Raw genomic sequence first — 9,111 nt, 5'->3', positions numbered from 1 at the left:
CAGCCTGTCTGGGAAAGTGTAACTGTGTGTTCACATTTCACGATCCTGTGTGCACGTGCTGCTCACGTGTCTGACCGGAAGACAGATGACAGATTCCGCTTGTCATCACTTTCGATTTGTTCTGAGAAGAAAATATACTTCCAGGCTGGTCTTCTTGTGGATCACACGGCATGAAAGAGCCATGGCATGTTTTGACCAAGGCAACAGTCGCAGCGCGTGCACGGAAGAGTCGTTGAATTACTGTACTGTGTTGCTCAGAAGTGTTAGGGTTAATGTTGCTCATAACATTGCGTTTGTGTTCATTCATACAGTGCCAAGATCAATGTTAGCTTTAAGCTGTTGAAACTAAACCGTTGAGCGACTGTTGGTCTTTAAGATATGACAAAATCATTCGATTCTCTAAAATATTCATTGTTGAAAAACTTGTTAATGGTTGCAGTTCAACCAGTTGTGGGGTGTCTCCATCACTGGGAAATATTTTAACTGTTGAAAGTTAACTGTTGAACGACTGTCAGTTTTTAAAGTCTGGCCAAATCATTCAATTCTGTAAATGGTCATTGTTGAAAAACTTCGTAGTGGTTGCAGTTCAGGTGGGTTTTTTGTTTGTTTGTTTTTTTCTCTTTTTCTTTTATAGCGTTTTCTGTGAGGGAGAAGTATTAATCTGTTGAAACTTTAAATCGTTGAACGAGTGTCAGTTTTCAAAGGTTGACGAAATCATCCAAATTTCTAAATGTTCATTGTCGGAACAGTTCTTGAAACTTGCAGTTCAGGTAAATTTGGAGCGTTTTACGTAAGCTGGGAGGATGTCAGTTCAGGCAAGCTCTGTGTTTGTCAGTCACTTTTAGTGCCACTGACTAAAATGTTTAATCACAGTTCTGCTTGCTCTTTTTTTTTTTTCTTCATATTGTTCTTGATGTTGTTTGTTTCGTTTTAGTGTTGTGACGATAACCCTGCCCTTTTTCAGTCATCATAGTATGCTTATAAGACAATGATATGTTACCGAAATATGACAGATCTCTTGCTGTTATTAGAACTTGCTATTTTTATCGTAATATGTCGAGAATGATGTTGTGTGGTATCATGTCGTATGACGTTTTGTCACAACAGACTTCTCTGTGTGAAGATTGGCTCCTGGAGAGCGTGTCGCCACAGTATATAACCACTCATACGGTTTTTTTTCCTGCTCGCAAGTGTACTTTGGTTCACTGTCCAGAATATGCCGAGAATGGTATATGTTTTATAGATAGTGGTGACGTATTCCCTATCTTCATTCCCAACCCCCTACCGCCTCCACCCCCACTCCCCACCCCACACACACTTCCGTCGATCATGTATTGACGGACCATGACGATTGGTTGTTTGCTTAACACACACAGAGAGAGAGAGAGAGAGAGAGAGAGAGAGAGAGGGGGTGCCCTAAAACAACCGACCAAAAGAAGATGCAGTGTGTCTGCAGTGATGCTGCACCTGTTAGGCTGCCATTGGTCCTTCTCCACCCACTGTGTCAAGTCACTGAGGCGACGCACAGACTCTGGAGAACTGTTCTCCAGATTCCTCCAGGTCTGGTCAGTTGGGCGTCAAAGCCTGGGTTCTCTGCCGATGGATTTAGCAATATGTAAAACAACAACAACACAACAACAGCAAAACCAGCCCCGCTCCCCACCCGCCACCACACGTATCCTTCAGGGGAGAAAACAAAAACAAAAACAACCCCCCCAAACAACAACCCTAATTCGCGGACTGTTTGACAAGACACGTTGTGCCCACCCCGCACCATGCCACAGTGGTCAGGGTCGCGGACTGGGAAGACAAGAGTTCGAGCCTTTTCGCGGCCTGTGGCCTACTATACCCAGAGCTGAGTACTATGTGGGAGACCCGTGTCCGAGCTTTTCCCGGCCTGTGGCCTACTATACCCAGAGCTGAGTACTGTGTGGGAGACCCGGGTCCGAGCTTTTCCCGGCCTGTGGCCTACTATACCCAGAGCTGAGTACTGAGTGGGAGACCCGGGTCCGAGCTTTTCCCGGCCTGTGGCCTACTATACCCAGAGCTGAGTACTGAGTGGGAGACCCGGGTCCGAGCTTTTCCCGGCCTGTGGCCTACTATACCCAGAGCTGAGTACTGAGTGGGAGACCCGGGTCCGAGCTTTTCCCGGCCTGTGGCCTACTATACCCAGAGCTGAGTACTGTGTGAGAGACCCGTGTCCGAGCTTTTCCCGGCCTGTGGCCTACTATACCCAGAGCTGAGTACTGTGTGGGAGACCCGGGTCCGAGCTTTTCCCGGCCTGTGGCCTACTATACACAGAGCTGAGTACTGAGTGGGAGACCCGGGTCCGAGCTTTTCCCGGCCTGTGGCCTACTATACCCAGAGCTGAGTACTGTGTGAGAGACCCGTGTCCGAGCTTTTCCCGGCCTGTGGCCTACTATACCCAGAGCTGAGTACTGTGTGGGAGACCCGTGTCCGAGCTTTTCCCGGCCTGTGGCCTACTATACCCAGAGCTGAGTACTGTGTGGGAGACACGGGTCCGAGCTTTTCCCGGCCTGTGGCCTACTATACCCAGAGCTGAGTACTGTGTGGGCTCCAGTGAGAAGACTGACCATAGAGTGGAGGGTCATCCACTTGACGGACACGTCTTCAGGAGTGTTGCTCACTTTTCCTGGCCGACACTGCAGGTGTCTGTATCTGTCAGCCTGGTTGGCCCCGCGACACATTGTGAGAGTTCAGTCTTGTCAAGTGGTCACAGACCTAAATGGACCTACACAACAGCACTGTCATCACCCACCATCATCAGTCATCATAATCGTGATACAGAAAACAAACTGTGCGAAATTCTGGGGTTTCAAGACAAGAAGAAATACTATGCCCATGTGTTGTGCTATGTGAACCGCTGATGTGTATGCCAATTTAGTATACGATAAAAGCTTATATACATTTGTTTTTTACTGATTAATTTATTCATTGGGGACTTTGAACAGACAGCTGATTTTCATGCGTGTGTTTGCACACATGTGTGTTTGTGCAAGGTTGCTTGTGTGTGTGTGTGTGTGTGTGTGTGTGTGTGTGTGTGTGTGTGTGTGTGTGTGTGTGTGTGTGTGTGTGTGTGTACTCTCAATTTCTTGATATACATACACATACCTACGTAATAATCGAATATTTGTGATAATTGATTTTTTCTCAATCAGTCCGCCGGGCCACTCTGATGTTCTCAACACAGATGGCAGGTGATAACGTGCTCCGTCCAAACTGCCTGGAGTTTTATTTTTGTGATCAACATCATTTTGGCTCTTATCCTGTTTATTTTGTAGAATCGTTCACTCAGTAACCTGATACGATTAATTATGGATTCTGTTTATTATCTATTTATGGAATCTATTTGTGTATCTGTTTGTGTATCTATTTATGTATTTATATATGTATTTAGTTAGTTATTTTACGAATGTTCACACCTGTATAAATTTTATTTGATGAAAGTGATGGTTCCTGTCACATCTGTGATTATTGGTGTATGCAGTGAGTGAGTTAGTGAGTTAGTGAGTGAGTGTGTGTGTGTGTGTGTGTGTGTGTGTGTGTGCCATACCGGCGCACATTAATCATGACATATCCGACTATTTTTTCCACTGAATACTTTGAACAAACTGGTATTTTAAGATACCTGGTGATAATTTTGAATTTGAATTTTTTCCGTCCAAAATACACAATCTACATTTATAGACATTGTATTATCACTGGTATTTTAAGATACCTGGTGATAATTTTGAATTTGAATTTTTTCCGTCCAAAATACACAATCTACATTTATAGACATTGTATTATCACTGGTATTTTAAGATACCTGGTGATAATTTTGAATTTGAATTTTTTCCGTCCAAAATACACAATCTACATTTATAGACATTGTATTATCACTGGTATTTTAAGATACCTGGTGATAATTTTGAATTTGAATTTTTTCCGTCCAAAATACACAATCTACATTTATAGACATTGTATTATCACTGGTATTTTAAGATACCTGGTGATAATTTTGAATTTGAATTTTTTTCCGTCCAAAATACACAATTTATATTTATAGACATTGTATTATCTTTAACATCCTTTTGACATTTTACTCATTTAATTACTGTTTGTCCTCACGCTATCGTCTGAAATAGGACAGTTATTGATACATTATCATGTCTAACGGTGGTGTCTGTGTACGATGTATTAACATGCCACTTTGTGTGTGTGTGGCGGGAGGGGGGGGGGTATATGTTTTCTGGGAAATTGTTCCAGTAATTGTATTTTTTTCGAACAGGAATATTGCAACATGATCTTACCCTGCTTTTCTTTTCTTCTTCTTTCGAGTGTGTGTGTGTGTGTGTGTGTGTGTGTGTGTGTGTGTGTGTGTGTGTGTGTGTGTGCGTGCGTGCGTGCGTGCGTGTGTGTGCGTGTGTGTGTGTGTGTGTGGTTGTGAAATATTCATATTGTAGCTGTTTACTCTTTTGTTTATTGGATAGTTTGAACTAATGTGGTATTCATGCAGTTTTAGTGTAACCTGTTTCCGTCCATCATAAACAATCCTGTGATCTGCATGTTTACTATTTATTTTCAGCTGCTTCAAAGACCGATTTCTAACGGAACTACAGTCTGTTAAGTTCCGTGTGCATCTTTTAGATGTCATGTATTTTGTTTATGAAAATATTATTTTCATATGTGATGAATCTGTTTACATCTGCGTATTTTGAGACATGCTTTCTGTAAAGTTGGTTTTAGCTTGTGTATTAATTTTATTCTCAACATCATATTTGTGTATCAGTTCTCCACATCATATTTCACCATGTTTAGTTTAAATGATCTCATTCTCTATACATCTCTCAGTCTGTCTCTGCCTGTCTCTCTCTGTATCCCTTTCTCTCTCTGCCCGTCAGTCTGCCCCTTTCTCCCTCTGTCCGATTGTCTGTCTATCTGTCTGTCTATCTGTCCGTCTGTCTCTCATACAGTTTACGTCTCATTTTCCCAGAGGCATTATGTATTGGTATATATATCTATATTTTCATGTATATCTTCTCCAGCGTTTACTGACTCGGAAGAGAAGACTGAATAAACATTCTTACAGTCAAAATGTTACTCGTCTGTGGTTGTCTTGGACAAAGAAATAAGAGAGAGAAAGAGAGAGAGAGAGTGTGTGTGTGTGTGTGTGTGCCATGTGTGTGTGTGTGTGTGTGTGTGTGTGTGTGTGTGTGCGCGCGCGCGCGCACGCTGGCATCTCTCTCTCTGACGCCTAAATTCCGGAGGTACTTATTTTCTCATCAGATACCACAGCGCCATTTCTAGAGCTTTTATTTACTCGCACCTTTGGCACTGGGCGATATCCTGTCTGCAAACATGGTCAGAAGCAATCACTCAATCCAATCAACAAGAAAGGTCAAAGGGCTGGAATTCTCATATGAGTGATTCCCCTTTTAAATGTGTGCAGCACACCGAGCTGTGTGGTACAGCATGTTCTACAGTTACGTCATTTCTAACAGTGGTGACACATGCATTTCAGAAACCGGAAGTGTAAAACAAGCAGGTTTTTATCAAGGATCATACCACAACATATATATATATATATATATATATATATATATATATATATATATATTTTTTTTTTTTTTTTTTTTTTTTTTTTTTTTTTAATTTGATTTTTGAACAGTAATTCAGAGAACATCTGGTATCAAACAAAAAACAACAAACTTTTATGTTGCCTTTATCGACTTCAAGGAAGCATTTGACGACTAACTTAATATCCCACAGTAAACACTGGCCTGCACTTTTGAAGCATGACTTCAGTGGAATATTTTTCTGTGCGGCTATTCAAAGCATAAACCAAACGGTAAAATTCCGATTTGAGCCCTGATAGTCTACCAGAGTTCAAGTTTGTGTAAAATATCAACACTAGATAAAATAATTAGAAAACAACAACAATAGATAAGTGAATGAAAAAAAAAGAGAAAGATACGGGTGTATGTGGAACTGAGTTAAATGTATTTGGGGACACACACCGCGCGCGCAAACACACACACTGACACACACACACGCGCGCGCGCGCACTTTTGGAGAAAAAAAAAACAAAGAAAAAAAAAAAGGCGTTTGCACTCAGTCTCACTGAACACCAAGGCCGAACCCGTCAACCGACAACATATGTAAGCCTGCCCACACCCCACAGGGAACTCTGTTGTGATAAACTGAAGAGTCAGTAAAGCAATACGATACAATGATATAGTTCAATGAAATACAATACAATACAATCATACAGTACAGTAAAATGCGTCCGTGACACTGACTCTCTCTCTCTCTCTCTCAATACAATACAATACCCTACACAAAAACACTGTAGACAGACAGCCGACAGACACATACACACACATACGCGCGCGCACGCACACACACACATACACACGCACACACACACACACACACACACACACACACACACATGCTCAATGGCAGCGCAACAACAACAAGCTAGCGGTCTACAGATGGGAAAGATCTAAAATCCTTATCATTTAAGAAGAGTAAAGGAATAGTGCCTAGCCTACCTATCACAATCAGCATCACTTCCGAACCAACAATGCGCAGATATCAATCCTAATTAGGAGTGTGAATGAGTAGTAGGGTACCTAGCCTACCCATCAGCATCGTTTCCAAACCAACAATGGAGAGGTATCAATCCTAGTTAAGAATAGTAAATGAGCAGTACCTAGCCTACCCATCAGCATCGTTTCCAAACCAACAATGGAGAGGTATCAATCCTAGTTAAGAATAGTAAATGAGCAGTAGGCCTACCTAGCCTAGAGTACATGAATAGTACCTGGCCTAGAGTAAGTACCTAGCCTAGAGTAAATGAGTCAGTACCTACTAGCAGCCTACCTATCAGCATCGTTTCCAAACCAACAATGGGGAGGTATCAATCCTAGTTAAGAATAGACGGTAAACGAGTTGTACTAAGCCTAGAGTAAATGAGTAGTACCTACTAGTAGCCTAGAGTAAGTACCTAGCCTAGACTGAGTAAATGAGTAGTATCTAGCCTACCTATCAGCATCAGTCGTTTCCAAACCAACAATGCGCAGATATCAATCCTAATTAAGAAGAGTAAATGAGTAGTACCTAGCCTAGTGATAAGAAACTCACTGAGTCTAGGGAGAGCTGGACAGTACAAGGTCTTCAGAGAAGAAGTCCCCACACCCCACCCCTCCTCCCCTCCAGTTACTGGTCCTCAGCAGGTTCGAACCCGCGCCTCCAGGGTGGTCGCCACTTCAGGACTGAGTCACCTTTTCTGACAGACGTTTTCACCACTGAGCCATCGTACGCCAAGTTTGAGTAGGGAAACTGAATCCTTGTGGAGTTTACTTTCATTCAACCGCAACCAGATCCAGCTGGAACCCTTTTCTGCTGCTTCTGCCATTGGTTTCCAAACCAACGATGCGCAGATACCTTCAAAATGGAACGTACACGGTCTGTCTTGGCCTCAGTTCCGAACTCAGTACCGCTATAACAGTAGAACTGAACAACATGCAAGGCAATGTGTGCCTGCCGGCGTACGTGCGTGGGAGCTGGTGTGTGTGTGTGTGTGTGTGTGTGTGTGTGTGTGTGTGAGCCGGTGTGTGTGTCACACATTCGTGTATTTGATGTGACCCTCGTGTCTGTGAGACTTACACAAACGTACTTTATAATCCTATATAGTAAACTCTCCAGGCCTCAACAGCGCATCGACTGAGTTGCCCGGGTTTCGTTGTGCGAAGCCGGGTCGGGCATTTGGAGTTGTTTTTTTTCTCTTTTATTATTATTATTTTTATTTATTTTATTTTATTTTAATTTTATTAAATACCAGCCGCACATGTGGTGCTGCCAATTTGGATTTGTCCAAACGTTCTGACACCTTCTTGAAACTGAACTGAAGGGATTACGCATACGGCAACACACACACACACACACACACACACACACACACACACATCGAGGCATTACATCGTCGATCCCACAAACAGCCGGAACGTCATTCATCAGTGCATTTGTGCAGCTACACCTGCACATAGCTCCCATGATCCACACTCACTCCTGCATACACAACTGCTCAGTCCCACCCCTTATACCCCCCCCCTCCCCCCCCCACACACACGCATTCTCCACTACATCCGAGAAGTGCCCGTAGAGGCTCAACCACAGTGTGTATATATATATATATGTGAAGGGGTGGAGGTGGGGGATATGGGCGTATGTGTGTGTGCTTGTACAAGTAAGTGTTCATCTGTGTGTGTGTGTGTGTGTGTGTGTGTGTGTGTGTGGTGGAAGCTGCGATACGTAGCCGAGAAATGAGTGTGTGGAGGAGGGGGGTAGAGGAGGTGCAGGGTAATGTGTGTGTGTGTGCAGTGTGTGTGTGTGTGTGTGTGTTGGGGCTCATGTACGTTTATGTGTATTTGACTGTGCTTTCATATCTGTGAAACTGCATGTTTGGCGCATATCTGTTATGCATGTGTGGGTGCATGTGTGAATGTGTGTCTTCATGTTTTACATTTATTTGCTTATTTATCATCATTGTTGTCTTATTTATTTATTTATTATTATTATTATTATTATTATTACTACCTTTTTTCATATCATAATTATTATTTATTCATTTATCTATTTATGTATTTATTTACTTATTTATGTACGCTTATCTATTATTTATTCACCTTTTTTCCCAATGCCTGACTAAGCGCGTTGGGCTACGCCGCTGGTCAGGCATCTGCTTGGCAGATGTGGTGTAGCGTATATGGATTTGTCCGAACGCAGTGACGCCTCCTTGAGCTACTGAAACTGAAACTGAAACTGCTCAACCACGAGCTCGATGGTCTTAACACCATTGATCTAAAAATAGAAAATGCTCTTTTTGAACAGTGGCTAAACACTCCCCTCCCCCCCCCCCCCCCAAAAAAAAAAAAAAAAAAAATCACACAAGCTGTGTCTTATTTACATCCGCGTCTGTAAGTAAATTGTTATACAGGAAAATTACTAATAACAAACATTATGTTGCACTAGAATATCGTTTAAACATCACAAAGCGTGGGAGGAAAATCTTTCACTGCAGAGCTGCAATGAGTCTTGCCGGAA

The sequence above is a fragment of the Babylonia areolata genome, chromosome 24 (genome assembly GCF_041734735.1).
Source record: "Babylonia areolata isolate BAREFJ2019XMU chromosome 24, ASM4173473v1, whole genome shotgun sequence".
Lineage (NCBI taxonomy): Eukaryota > Metazoa > Mollusca > Gastropoda > Neogastropoda > Buccinidae > Babylonia > Babylonia areolata.
The sequence above is the reverse complement of the archived record's forward strand: the minus strand, read 5'-3'. Positions refer to the sequence as shown.